General features: G+C 31.4%; 1 pseudogene; it reads left to right on the top strand.

Annotated features, from left to right (window-relative positions):
* The first annotated feature begins 5570 nt into the window (after positions 1 to 5570).
* Positions 5571 to 8158, top strand: LOC143544224 (sugar carrier protein C-like; annotated as a pseudogene).
* The last annotated feature ends 5807 nt before the right edge of the window (positions 8159 to 13965 follow it).

Below are 13965 nucleotides of genomic sequence, written 5' to 3'. Positions count from 1 at the left end.
ACGGACATTATGAGTACACGGTTATGCCATTTGGACTTACTAATGCTCGGCAGCATTCATGGATATGATGAATCGGATTTGAAAACCGTATTTGGATAAATTTGTTATCGTATTCATCGATGATATACTTATTTATTCTAAATCGGAAAATGATCATCAAAATCATCTCAGGATACTACTCGAGCTGTTAAGGAATGAGAGATTGTACGCTAAATTCTCAAAGTGTGAGTTTTGGCTTCACGAAGTTCAATTTCTTGGGCATGTTGTAAACGCAATTGGTATTCATGTAGATCCTGCAAAGATTGAGGCTATATCAAAGTGGGAAATTCCCAAGTCACCAACCGAAGTTAGAAATTTCTTAGGTCTGGCTGGGTACTATAGAAGATTTTTCAAGGATTTCTCCCATATCACAATACCTTTGACTTCGCTAACTCGTAAGTCAGTAAAATACGAGTGGGGACCAAAGCAAAGTGAGGCATTTAAGACATTGAAGCAGAAATTAACACTAGAACCTATTTTGGCTTTGCCATAAGGAACAGATGATTTTATAGTCTATTGTGATGCTTCATATTGATGCATGTTTTGTACGTCTCGGTCTTTATCAGGATATTAATGTAATAGTTTATTATTATAGGGGTTTTAATGTAATTATATCATTCGCCTAATTGTAAGACACGTTCGTTACTCCGTAACGAATGGGTCACATTCGTATTAATGTAAGTCCCATTCGTTAACACAGTTTAACGAATGAAACATAACGAATGAAGGCTATTCGCTATCTTTAATGTATTAACGAATAAGTTTGTTTATTCGTTAAGTAATTGTAACGAATGACCTATTCGTTAAGTTTATCTTAAAGAATGGGGTCATCTTCTATTTACACCCTTGTAATCTATTCTAATGTAACAGTTCTGATTATTCCTCATTTTTCTTCTCGTTACTCTGTCCAAATACTCTCTCAATACACACACCTCACACACTTAAAGTAATATAGCCTAATCGCATACCTAATGACGAATGCGTCGTTGTAATCACATGATCTAGATCCTTATCATGCTCTTTCACTTCACATACTGGAATGGGATGTGTACTGATGCAAGGGACTAAGGTCATAGCATATATATATAGGATTAGGTTCATTTCAGAAGTGTTTCTTAGTGTGAGAAGTGCGAAAAGTAATTATAACCAATCATAATTTTTCTTTTATTTATGATTTATTTTAATAGAAGGGGCATCTTAGTAAAAAGTTTTTTTTTCATATATGGCAAGTAACTTATGTGTGGGATGAGTTACATATTTTTTGTTTTTAATTTAAATATTTTTATAATATAACTAGTTTCATTTGCCATAAAATAATCGGTCTTCATAATTTCATTTTATCAACAAATATAACTAAGTTGCATACTATTTTTTTTTAAATTGCTTGTTTTTTTTGTATTTTTAATTTATGATTAATTCCTTCATTTTAATTTTTTGAACTTAACCAAATTTATGAAGATTTTCAACTTTATACCGAATTCGTAAAATCACATACACAGTACATAAAATGATCATACATACGATAAAATTTACACATACAATTCAAAATTCCACCTCCTCAATGTATATATATGAATCTACACACGATAAATTTACACATACATAATTAGAAATACCACTTACACAGTACATACATGAACTTACATAACTACATACGATAAAATTTACATATACACAATTCGAAATACCTTGTACATGGTACATATATGGACCTACACACGATAAAATATACACATACACATTACATATATGAACCTACACAAGATATAATTTATACATATACAATTCAAAATACCACCTACACAGTATATATATGAACCTACACACTATGAAATAATTTTTTTTACATTAAACTACATATAATAAATAATAGATCATGCTAATAGCCTACACTTATAAAATTTCCGCATAGACATTCGTGAAATCATTTACACAATATATATATATATGAACTTACCTAATATTATTTGTGTAAAATAGTTTGTAAAATAATTTCATGAATTAAATTATTTATGATTTGAAACAAATGAAAAAAAATAAAAAACAACAAATTGAAGTTATATCGTGATGTATTTCAATATTTGTATATTTGAAAGAAAAGAAAAAAAAATGAAGTCAAACATTGGTATTAAATACGAATAGGAATATTATGCTAGTATTAATCATTAAATGATTTATTAGCATGTTTAGAGAATTCATTGAATTATAAACATTTATTATGATAGAATAAGACCAAAGTAACCATTTTCAATAAAAGCCTTATAAATTAATTCCATATTATTACAAGAATGCCATTATGATTATGAACCATAGATCAAGCATATCAATGGCTCAGATTCATTTCTCGCACTTCTCGCAAGACCCATCCCCTATATATATACACACACACACACACACACACATTTATATTTATAAAATATATTAAAATATTACATGTACATAGTTTTTATATTTATTTCAATAATTATGTATTTTTTTTGTTTGTGTATTTTTTACGTAACGGCTAATTTAACGGTTACATTTTTAATGTCTAATTGTTTTAACGATTTTATCATCTATTTTACAATGCTTAATTCGAATAAAAAAAACATGACAAGAATTCCTAGAAAAAAAACACGTTACAAGAAGCCCTAGAAAAAGGTTACAAGAAGTCCTAGACATTACAAAGAACCCTAGGAAAAAAAACCATTACACAAGTCCTTACAAAAAAAGTAAAGAAAAAATGTTACAAGAAGTCCTACTCGTTCAACCCATGTTTCGCTATTATTTTAAAATAAAATTATAAAAATTAAATATTTAATAGTATTGTAAAATTCTTATTTAAAATAAATGTAAAAGTAAGTGATGATGTGAAAATATAAAGATGGTTTGAAAATGTGTATTGTTAAAATAAAAAAGGTGGATTTTAAGAAAGCTGCAGTGATGTAGCTAGTTTGAATCAAAAAAATATTGGAGATAGTCTAAAAAGGGTCTTATGCTATTAAAGTAAAGTATTGAGTGGACAATGCCATAATCGATTAAATTTAACATATTTTGATAATTTTTTTCTAAACATACATTTATTCAACCGGGTATTAAATATGTTTTCATGTAACTTATAAATGTTAATTCAATAACTCGATCCTTCGAATATTTTTTTTGCACAGTTAAATTAACTTAAATTGTGATTATAAGTATCAAATTATATAAGTGCATATAAAAAAAAGTTAAGAACAAAATGTGGACTTCTTTTATATCCCACCCATCCAAACATCCAACCACATTGATTTTTTTAAATAGAAATCACTTTTAGAAAAAAACAATTATCATCTTTATTCTTTGTTTTTTTAGTGCCTTAACTATTTCTTTATTTCAAACACAAAAACAAATGTTTAGATTACATCGAAACAGAAGATAAGCGGACAAAAAGCTGCACCGCTATCGTTTTTTGAATTACATAACCTAATCTTTTAAAAATTACATTTGCTGAAAGTTTTTTTAAAAGATTGGTGTCTTAACAAACATAATTTTCAACTTAGTGAAATTCAATGGCTTAAACTATATATATAACTGTTAAGTCAAAGTTTTCTTAAAAAACGAATGAAATGCACATTAATTTATCTCATTCATCGACCATCATCATCATCATCATCGTACTCAGTATATCCCACCAATAGCAATGCTATGGTAGGGTCTGAGGAGGGTAAGATGTAGACAACCTTACCTCTACCCCATAGGGATAGAGAGGCTGCTTCCGATGAGACCCTCGGCTCGATAGTAGTTTTGCATCAAGCCTTGGACATAAGGCACATAGCACTCAATCATCGGGACACCGGCTGATTGGTGCATGTGCCCTTGTCTTTCGGCTATCAACGCCACCACATGATGCCTGAATAACCTTCCCCCACTTTTAACCTTATTTTCACGAGATTAGTAAAATAACGTTAAAATTAGTGCAATTTTACTTTTGCCCACCCGAGAGTTCACACATATATACATTATATGCGTGCACCGCCAGCAGGGCAAAAATAAATAAAACTGCAATAATAAAATAAAATTACATTATATGCCCACCCGAGAGTTCACACATATATTCATCGACCAAATTTATTCAAATAAATAAAACTGCAATAATAAAATTACAAAGTTCTTTATATCATGTTGTATCTTTAACTTCTAACGATACATGAATGATAGCGAGAGTTTGAAATAATGGATTGACGATACATGAATGATAGCGAGAGTTTGAAATTTTTAAGTGTTCATCACAAATGCTTAATCATCAAACTTGACGAAATTTTAGATCGATCCATTGCAAATACCGTGGGTTAAAACTTTGGGGAGAAGGGAATTAAGATTGGTGTGGAAGAAAAACTTATATGATATTTTTATAAATTAACTAAAAAGGCTATTTTTCATATTAAACAGTCGCATATAGATGATCATGAGACTGTTGAAGGTTTGGAACGACTGGCAAAGTAATCCCATCAGGATAGTTTCTATTGTTGCTGACAAGGCAATCTCCACCATTTGTACTATTCGTGCCATGTCACCCATCCTAATCCATCCCGGTTCCATACCCCGCACTCTAAGCAATTTGATAAAAATATTTAATAAATAATAAAGGACCATGTATGATTTTATACTACTTATTATTTAAGTTCAGTTATAAAAAATAGAGCTCGAAACGAGACGAGTATGAGCTTAGACAAGATCAAACTCATCTTATTTTATTATCTAATAACACTGCAACATTATATATATACATATATATATATATGTGTGTGTAGAAAACGACGATTTTAAAAAAGAGCAGAGTTCTTAAGTGTGATTTGGTTGAAGCCTTGGACCAGCAGTTAGACCTGAGATTGAATTCGGCTCTATGCAACTTTTTTTTGTTCTTTGTTTTATTTCCTTTTTTTTAAGTTTGCTCATTTGACAACTTAAGCATATAACTTCGGCCTTTTAGCTTCGTAGGTTGTTTATCTTATGGTTTTAGCTAGTTTCCCGCTAGTCTTTTTTATGAAATTTGCCATTAAAAAAAGACTTGAATAATAGTTAACTTTATTTTTTAATATATAAATAATAATTAATTTTAATAAGAATAATAATTAACTTGATAAAACGAATCATTCAGATAATATTGTTATCCATGGAAGATTTATATGATTGTTTTTTTCTTTTCCTAAAATGAGAGATAAAAATTAATTGCAAGCATTTAACAATAGCAATTATACCATAATGAATCGAACAAATCCTGACCAAATTCACATCACATTCCTTCTGTAACGCACTGGTTTAATACCACTAGCTTACGAATTTAATAACGATGATATCTCAAAATTGGATAACCAATTTAATAATGATGATCCTTCAAAATACAATTAATGTATTTAATAATAAAATAAACTTAAATCCAAAAAAATAACTAAAAATTAATTCACGCTATAAATACACAAGACAATCCTCCTTATCTTTCGCACAAACTTTTCATAATCTTGCCTTATTCCCTGCATTACCCACCGGAGTTCTTCTCAAACCACCAAACTACAATGGCTGGTGGTGGAATACCGGCTTCTCCCGGTGGCGATAAAGCTTATCCGGGAAACCTAACTCTCTACGTCACCTTTACATGCATAGTTGCCGGCATGGGTGGCCTCATCTTCGGTTACGACATCGGCATATCCGGTAACTAGATTTACGTTTCTTTAAAAATGATGGATTGACGGACTTAACTATATAGGATGTGAGGTCAACTGATCTAGCGGTATTTATGTTTATATTACTTTTATGTGTAACATATATTATGGTTATCAACAGTCAACACCATAAAGTTTTTTGAACTTTGGACGATAACAATTAATGCATGTTACATAAAACAAATAAATATAAGTTTGAGTTTCAATTAATTATTACTATTATTAATTTTTAAATGGTTACTGAACGATGCATTATCTATAGGTGGAGTGACGTCTATGGAAGCGTTCTTAAAGAAGTTTTTCCTGTCGGTGTACCAAAAACAGGTTGCGGACACATCAACTAACCAATATTGTAAGTTCGACAGCCAGATATTGACGGTGTTTACATCATCACTGTATCTAGCGGCATTATTGTCGTCGCTAGTGGCATCGGTTGTGACACGAACACTTGGCCGGAAACTGTCTATGCTTTTTGGTGGCATTTTGTTTAGTGTCGGAGCTCTGGTCAACGGGTTCGCTCAAGGGGTTTGGATGCTCATTTTGGGTCGGATCCTACTTCGGTTTGGAATCGGGTTTGCCAACCAGGTACTGTGTAACCATTACTTGTATATACTCTTCAATTTCGGTTATATAAATATTTTTTTAATAAAATTATGGATAAGTGTCACTAGTTGACCGATGAATGTCCCAACTATGAACCGGATTTTCCTGGTTGACGTTACGTTCATTAATTATTTTTCTGGTTTTGCGATTCAAAAACGGGTAGCGGCGCAGCTTTTTGCCCGATTGCCTTCTGTTTCGATATAATCCAATAAACAATTTATAATTGAGAAAAGAATTAGATATAATTAAAACTAAAAAAAATATTATTATAATTTAGTTTTTTATAAAAGTGTATTTAAAGTGTTTTAATGAAATCTTTAATGCTATTAAATTGTTATCTTTATAAAATTAGATTATTGTCAAGTAAATATATATATTTGTAATAGTATTTAATTGCTTTACCACATATTTAATTGGGCCAATAGTGATCAAAAGCATTAAATTTATTTTCAAAATAAATGTTTAGTTTTTGTCCTTCTGTTTTCCTTTTTCTTTTAACTATTTACTTTTACTATTTTTCATTAAAACTAATAAAGTATAGTTTCAACAGTATTACCAAAAAAAAAGTCATGATTTACTTTCTAGTTCTAATTGATTTACTTTCTTTTTTTTTTTTTAATTTCAGGCTGTACCATTATACCTATCTGAAATGGCACCATATAGGCATAGAGGGGCACTCAACATCGGGTTCCAGTTATCGATCACGATTGGAATCCTTGTTGCAAATATATTAAATCACTTTTTCGAAAAGATCAAAGGAGGATGGAGGTTAAGTCTTGGGGGCGCAGTGGTCCCCGCCTTGATCATAACGGTGGGGTCCCTTATACTCCCACAAACCCCCAACTCTATGATTGAGAGAGGCAACAAAGAAGGTGCTAAGCACAAACTTAGAAGAATTCAGGCGTTGACAACGTGGACGAAGAGTTTCATGATTTGGTCATGGCTAGCGAAGCCTCCAAAAAAATCGAGCATCCTTGGAGAAATTTGTTACAAAAGAAATATAGGCCACAACTTAATGTGGCTATATTGATTCCGTTTTTCCAACAGTTAACTGGGATCAACGTCATTATGTTTTACGCCCCAGTTTTGTTCAAAACAATTGGGTTTGGGGCCAGTGCTTCACTTATGTCAGCTGTCGTGACGGGTACTGTAAATGTTATTGCGACGTGTGTTTCAATATATGGAGTGGACAAATGGGGAAGAAGGTTTCTTTTTCTTGAAGGTGGCACTCAAATGCTTATTTCTCAGGTAGATTATTAATCAAATTACATACAAGGGTAAAATTGTCATTTTCTGTTTGTTGTTTTGTTACATCTACCTTTCTTATGATCGAATTGTTTGTTATACTTCTTTGAAACAGGTTGCTGTAGCAATTTTAATAGGGGTCAAGTTTGGAATAAATGGAACCGCTGATGCGTTGCCACAATGGTATGCTGTTGTGGTGGTGATTTTCATATGCATATATGTATCGGCTTTCGCGTGGTCATGGGGTCCACTAGGTTGGCTTGTACCAAGTGAAATCTTCCCGCTTGAAATCCGATCAGCTGCTCAAAGTATCGCTGTCTCCGTGAACATGATCTTCACGTTCATTATAGCCCCAAGTGTTCTTAACGTTGCTTTGCCACCTGAAGTTCGGCCTCTTCCTCTTTTTTGGTTTCTGGGTGGTGGTCGTGACCACGTTTATATTCGTGTTCTTGCCCGAGACAAAGAACATTCCAATTGAAGAAATGGTGGTTGTGTGGAAGAAGCATTGGTTCTGGTCAAGGTTTACGGATGGTGTTGAGCACCCAAATGGAGTTGAAATGGACAAGAAAGGTGAGATGGTTAACAAAGTGTAAGAAAAGGCAGCCTATAGAGAGACTTAGTTGCAAACTGTTGAATAAATACATCTATAGATGTAAATATAAGTTTGTTTTAATAGGCATGTGATGGTTTTTTTATGGTTGTTGTGGACTTGTGGCTGTGGTTAAAAAACGAGGAACATGTATGTATGCATGTGTGTTCAACCCCCTATAATTGGTCTGATTTCATCACCAAACTTTTCACACATTTGAATTTCATCGAAAAGAGTCTTTGGTTCTTTGAGAAGCTTTATGTCTTATCCGAAGTATGTGATTCATAAAGTCATACGAAATCCATAAACACTAAAGTTTAGACGTTTGACTCATTCACTGTGATGCTAGCTTTGTAAACATTGTGTTTGATGGGTTGTAAGAAACAAAATTATTAGTTCTTATCAATATCAATTTAACTCTAATCTAATGAATTTATTTGTTTAGTGTCATATGGGCTCTGTATTTTACAGAGCCCATATGACACTAAACAAATAAATTCAGACTGCTAGATTACAATGGGCCTTCTTGGTTAATGGGCTTCTCTTAGACTCGGAGTCTCCACCAGCTTCATATTTTTGTTTTGTTTTTTTTTTTTTTTTTTTTGATTGTTTTATGATTTCTTGACATGTATGTAAATTCTATACTTTAACGAAAAAGAAGACATCAAAGAATAGTGAAGCATTCTAGTTATGTTGCGTTGGAGCATAGGAGCAAAACATCACACTTACATTACATACCAAGAAAATTGATAAAAGTCAACACTTTAAATATCTAAAAGATTCATGTGAAAGCCATGCTCAAATTCAAATCCCATCAATTAATACGTTAGCATTGTAAATATAAAAATAAATTAAAAGAAATAAGTAGCTCGTGAGATTGTATATATGTAATCTCGCAAAGTTACATATGGCATTATTATTATTTTTTTTTGAGGTGAAGGTTTTATTTGTATTCTAACTATTTTGCTTCTTTCTTTCTTTTTATTTATTTATTTATTTTTTTTTTTTTGAAAAGTGAACTTTTATAAACAAGCCGGGCAAAAAACCGACACCAACGGCCTCGCCCCTCCCCAAAACCCGGGAAGGAGACTCAATATTTTATTTTATTTTTGTTAAAATATAATATACAAAAAGAATTTCAAAAAATCTTTGTTTAAATGCAGTCATCTCGAGTTCTCACAAGTAATGAAGTTATCAAAGAATCATTCCTTTGGTTGTATGTTTTGATTTTATATCTTGTTTGTTTATGTTTTTGTTTGTACTTAGGCTACTAGTGTCTTATAAATGATCTTTCTTTTGATTTAATAAAATTGGCCTTTCATAAATAAAAAAAGAAAAGAAAAAGAAAATCAAAGGATCATTCACTTAGTCTTAGGTTGTTTGTTTATGTTTTTGTTTGTACTTAGGCTACTAGTGTCTTATAAATGATCTTTCTTTTGATTTAATAAAATTGGCCTTTCATATAAAAAAAAAAGAAAATCAAAGGATCATTCACTTAGTCTTAGGTTGAAGGGACCGTGAATGCTCTAACCTAGAGGTGCACAAAATATCCGGTTTCGGATTCAACTCAGAACCGGTTCCTATTGATGTGCTAATAGTAGTTATAAAATTATTAACTAAAATTACGTTAATCTAGACACTAAGTAATAATTCTAGACTCTTAACTTAACTAAACCTACTAACCGGCAAGTGAACCGGTCGACTCTAGTACAGCTAAGTAAGTCCGAATATCGAACCCACGAGACTCTTTTAATTACGTAAACTAGCTAATTAGACTCAACTACATACACGACTATTTATTTATATTATTGGGGGGTTTTACTAAAAACTAATATTAAATTAATCACTAAGACTTAAATACGACTTAATCCTAGACTTAATTCAAATGATGACAAACAACCACCTAGGCTAGAATCCTTAATGTATCAATTATCAAATAGTTAGAAAATGCTAAGTTATGGAACTGGGATCTTAAATTATTCACTTAAAGAAAACCCAAACAGGACCCCTGACTCTTCTCCAGAAGACACCTATGGATTTCTATTAAGTTCTTAAAAACACCAGTTTAATTAGACTCACTTACGGTCGCTAATTTATTTTTTGATAAGTACCTCTATAAGAAATCCTACCTTACAGCGCGGAAATCAAAGGTGGTTTAAAGTATTCACCCGACTAGATAAACAAGGCTGAAAAATCAAACCTAGACGGACTCCTTACGAAGAACTAAATCTAGCAATCTTAAACAACAAAGACTTATCATATAATCTATCACCTTACAGATTATTTAGCTTAGCAGCACACTTAGGTCTATTTGATTTATTAATATTGTTCCTATGGCTTTATTGCAAATCAACCACAAACTAGTCAAAAACGAACAGTAGATGACCTAACAAAATCCTATCATATGAAACAATCACCAAGGAAACTGTGAAACAATAAAACTCATCAAGCAATCCTAAGCACACATATGCATCGAATAAATAACAAGAAACCTCTTACTTAATCATAAACCATAACAAAAGCAAAGTCCAAACTAAAACCAAACGTCAACAAAAGTTCATCATAAAGCCTAAGCGGTCTAAGGTTTTAACCTACAACCATACTCAAGGACAAAAAAAATAAATATGTTCAAATAATGAATTCATAACGAAAACAATAAATTCAAACCAGATAATAATGATGTTTCAATGAGTAGGTGTTGAATCTTGACGCTCTTTGCTCGAAACAACGAGCTCTTCTCCCTCCTTGCGCCTGCCTCCTAGTCGAACTCCCCCAAACTTTGTTCTCTTCTTTTTTTCTTTCGGCCGTAACTCTTTTTGTAATAGGGTTCTCCCCTTTTTGACTTAATTCTGGTGGGCCTTCATGTATGTATAACTTTCCATCCTTTCTTCATAAATTTAACCTTGATTCATATATGAACCGACATGGGTCGGTTCAACTATAACCCAAGAGCCATGCTTATGGGCCAATCTCAATTAATTTCATTTAATCATATATGTAGCACAAGTAATTTTAAGTTGAGGCTCACGGACAATATAATTTCCTTCCTGTAATTCAACACCAACCAAAAATATTAGTTACTTCTTTTTAGTTTCATTATATTTTTACTTTAATAATTGTTTTGGTGTGAATTAATTTACGTTATTACTAAATGTGTAAACATGGTTTGAAATTTCGTCTTACACCCATTAGTATCTCTAGTTTTGTATTTTGGATGATTGTACCATTTTGATATCTATATTACAAATTATAAAACGGCCAATAGTATTTATTACTTAGTCTATTTAATTGTTTTAGCTCATTGTTTCTTTAAACCTTAAAAATCCACATATGAGCCAGCCAAGAATAGTATTCAATAAAAACCTAGCTCAAAGCACTTAAAAGTGTAAGAAATATTTATATAATAATATGCATATTTTTACTACATCACCTATCGTACCCCAACTGGGGGTACGAATAGGTATTGGGTTTCTCCACTGTACTTGGAATCGGACCCCACCCGGTGACGGCCGTCGTTTTAGTCATGTAAAAACCTAATTAAACTATATAGACATAGTAAATAGGATATCATATCCGTGAGGAGCATGTGGTTAGTATTACAAAGTTTGTCTAATTGTTTAATCTGAATTTAACTAAGGTGGATAAATGATGTCAAGCGAAAATTAGAAAATTGATTTTAAACAATTTAAGAAAAATGCAACCTTCCTCCGGTTTTCAAGTTCTAGGTTTCACACAAAACTCGTTTGATTAATTGGACACCGTATAGATAAGGTGCTGGCAAGTCGGTTAATTTTGGTGGTACTCAAAAACAGGTCTTTGTCATCAGATCTTTTATAATTGAATTATCCTATTTATTAGTGTGAATCAACCTACTCTTTGTCACTTAACAAACCACAAGGTTTTGTCATCAATTGTAACACCCCGCCTTAGCGGAAACGCGAGCGTGCGACGAATCATGGATAATCACAGTTATTGATTAAAGCAAACATCACATTCATAGATCACCAAATAGTTTAATTATTTTACAAAATAAAAGGTTTGAAAGTATTTCAAAACATGACTTAATTATAGGATTTTCAAATCTATGACTTAAAAACAAGTTAAGTTATAGACAAAAATCCTCCAAAATAGGTGATCCGACATGCAATGCTTGGTACCCACAATACTTCTTCTTACTTGCTTAGCATCCTGAAAAACATACTTGAAAACGTCAACATAATGTTGGTGAGCTCACAAGTTTAATGACACAATATAAAACATTTATTTTCAAAAGTTAAAACGTTTATGTCAAATAAAGAATTTAAAACATGTAAGGTACAAAAAATAATGTAATGCATGATCCTCCGTAAACTTGCAAGGAGTACGAATTAATATATAACACATGAGCCTATAATCAACCCTAAATCCGTTGTTGCTTGCCCGTTACCGTAACACCACGGTATAAAGTTAGAGAATATACAACCATTATCACGTTGGTTAGAGCTACTAACCATGAGCGGGGGATCAATCCCGATAGTACTACCCACATATTCCTCGGCTAAACCCATAGTTAATGATTATAGAACGTATTGATCCGAAGATCTAAGGGCCTCGAGTTACTCATGATTATATAAAGATCATTTATTACGCATTAAAAGATTAAGTATGTTTCCACCCCAAAAATAGTAAAACAGTAAAAAGGGGTTGTGAAACTCACCTCAGCGTCAGTGAGTAATGATTACAAAAGATCTTGACGGAATCTGACCTAAGTGTGTCCTAAGACAAGTACGGCCATAATTAAGGTCGGTACGATACATTAGTTATTTCGGTTTATGCTATGTGTTCATCCAACAACCTAGACCTAGGCGTGGTATGACTCGTTGGTGATACGTTAAGTTTAATATGTTATGTTTCATAAATATATCTCACATATTTATCTTTATAAGTAATAGTAAATAAATATATATTACACTATATATCTACTTTAAAGAAAAAATGTATTTATATCCTTATGTTAATAGATCTCATATATATAGTTAAGGGTTTTAAAATATGTTTAAGTAATTATTAAAAATATAGATATATTTGGTAGGCTATACTAGTTAATAGTTTGAAAATGTATATACACTATATTCTTATAAAAATGATTTTAATAAATAATCATACTTTTGTATTTTTATGGTATTTTATGAAATTAAATATGTGAATAGCTACTAGATATGTGTGTTATTAATTATAAGTATAGATATGCCTATATTTTTACGCAAAACATCGAACTAGTTTAAATAAATATATAATCTTAAATTTATTTATTCTTATGTATGGTTAAAATAAGTTCTTAAGTTAAAATACTTTATTATATTTTAAAAGAAAAATAATATTTTCAAGACACAAAGGTAATAAATTTAGAAAATCTTATTTTATAATATCAAGTAACTTGTTAGTTTAAGTTTAACCATCATATAATTTAGTACGCCCATAAATAATTATTTGCTCAAACATGACTCATTTTTATGTGTTTTTAGTCCACTAAATATAATGTTAAATATAACTTTTGGTCATCTTAAGTTGTACGTCTTATACTTATTAGTTGAGTTGAACATTACATGATCTATAAGTTACAATTATATTTTTACCAACCATATCTTATATTCCAAAATTTTATGTTACGAAATTTTACCCTACCAACTTTAGCCACTTTGTTTTATTATTAGTTTTTATTTTGTTGTTTTTACTTGGATGAACTAAGCATAGCCTAAACTAGATTTTTAGTGTATGGAGGGGGTTAGAATGATGTTCATACCACTAGACAAGCTAGGTGAAGACTTCTAG

Source organism: Bidens hawaiensis, unplaced genomic scaffold (genome assembly GCF_021521415.1).
Source record: "Bidens hawaiensis isolate Kalapana, Puna unplaced genomic scaffold, B.hawaiensis_p1.1 tig00013503_1, whole genome shotgun sequence".
Classification (NCBI taxonomy): domain Eukaryota; kingdom Viridiplantae; phylum Streptophyta; class Magnoliopsida; order Asterales; family Asteraceae; genus Bidens; species Bidens hawaiensis.
Note: the sequence above shows the minus strand (reverse complement) of the source record. Positions and strands in the feature narration are given on the sequence as shown.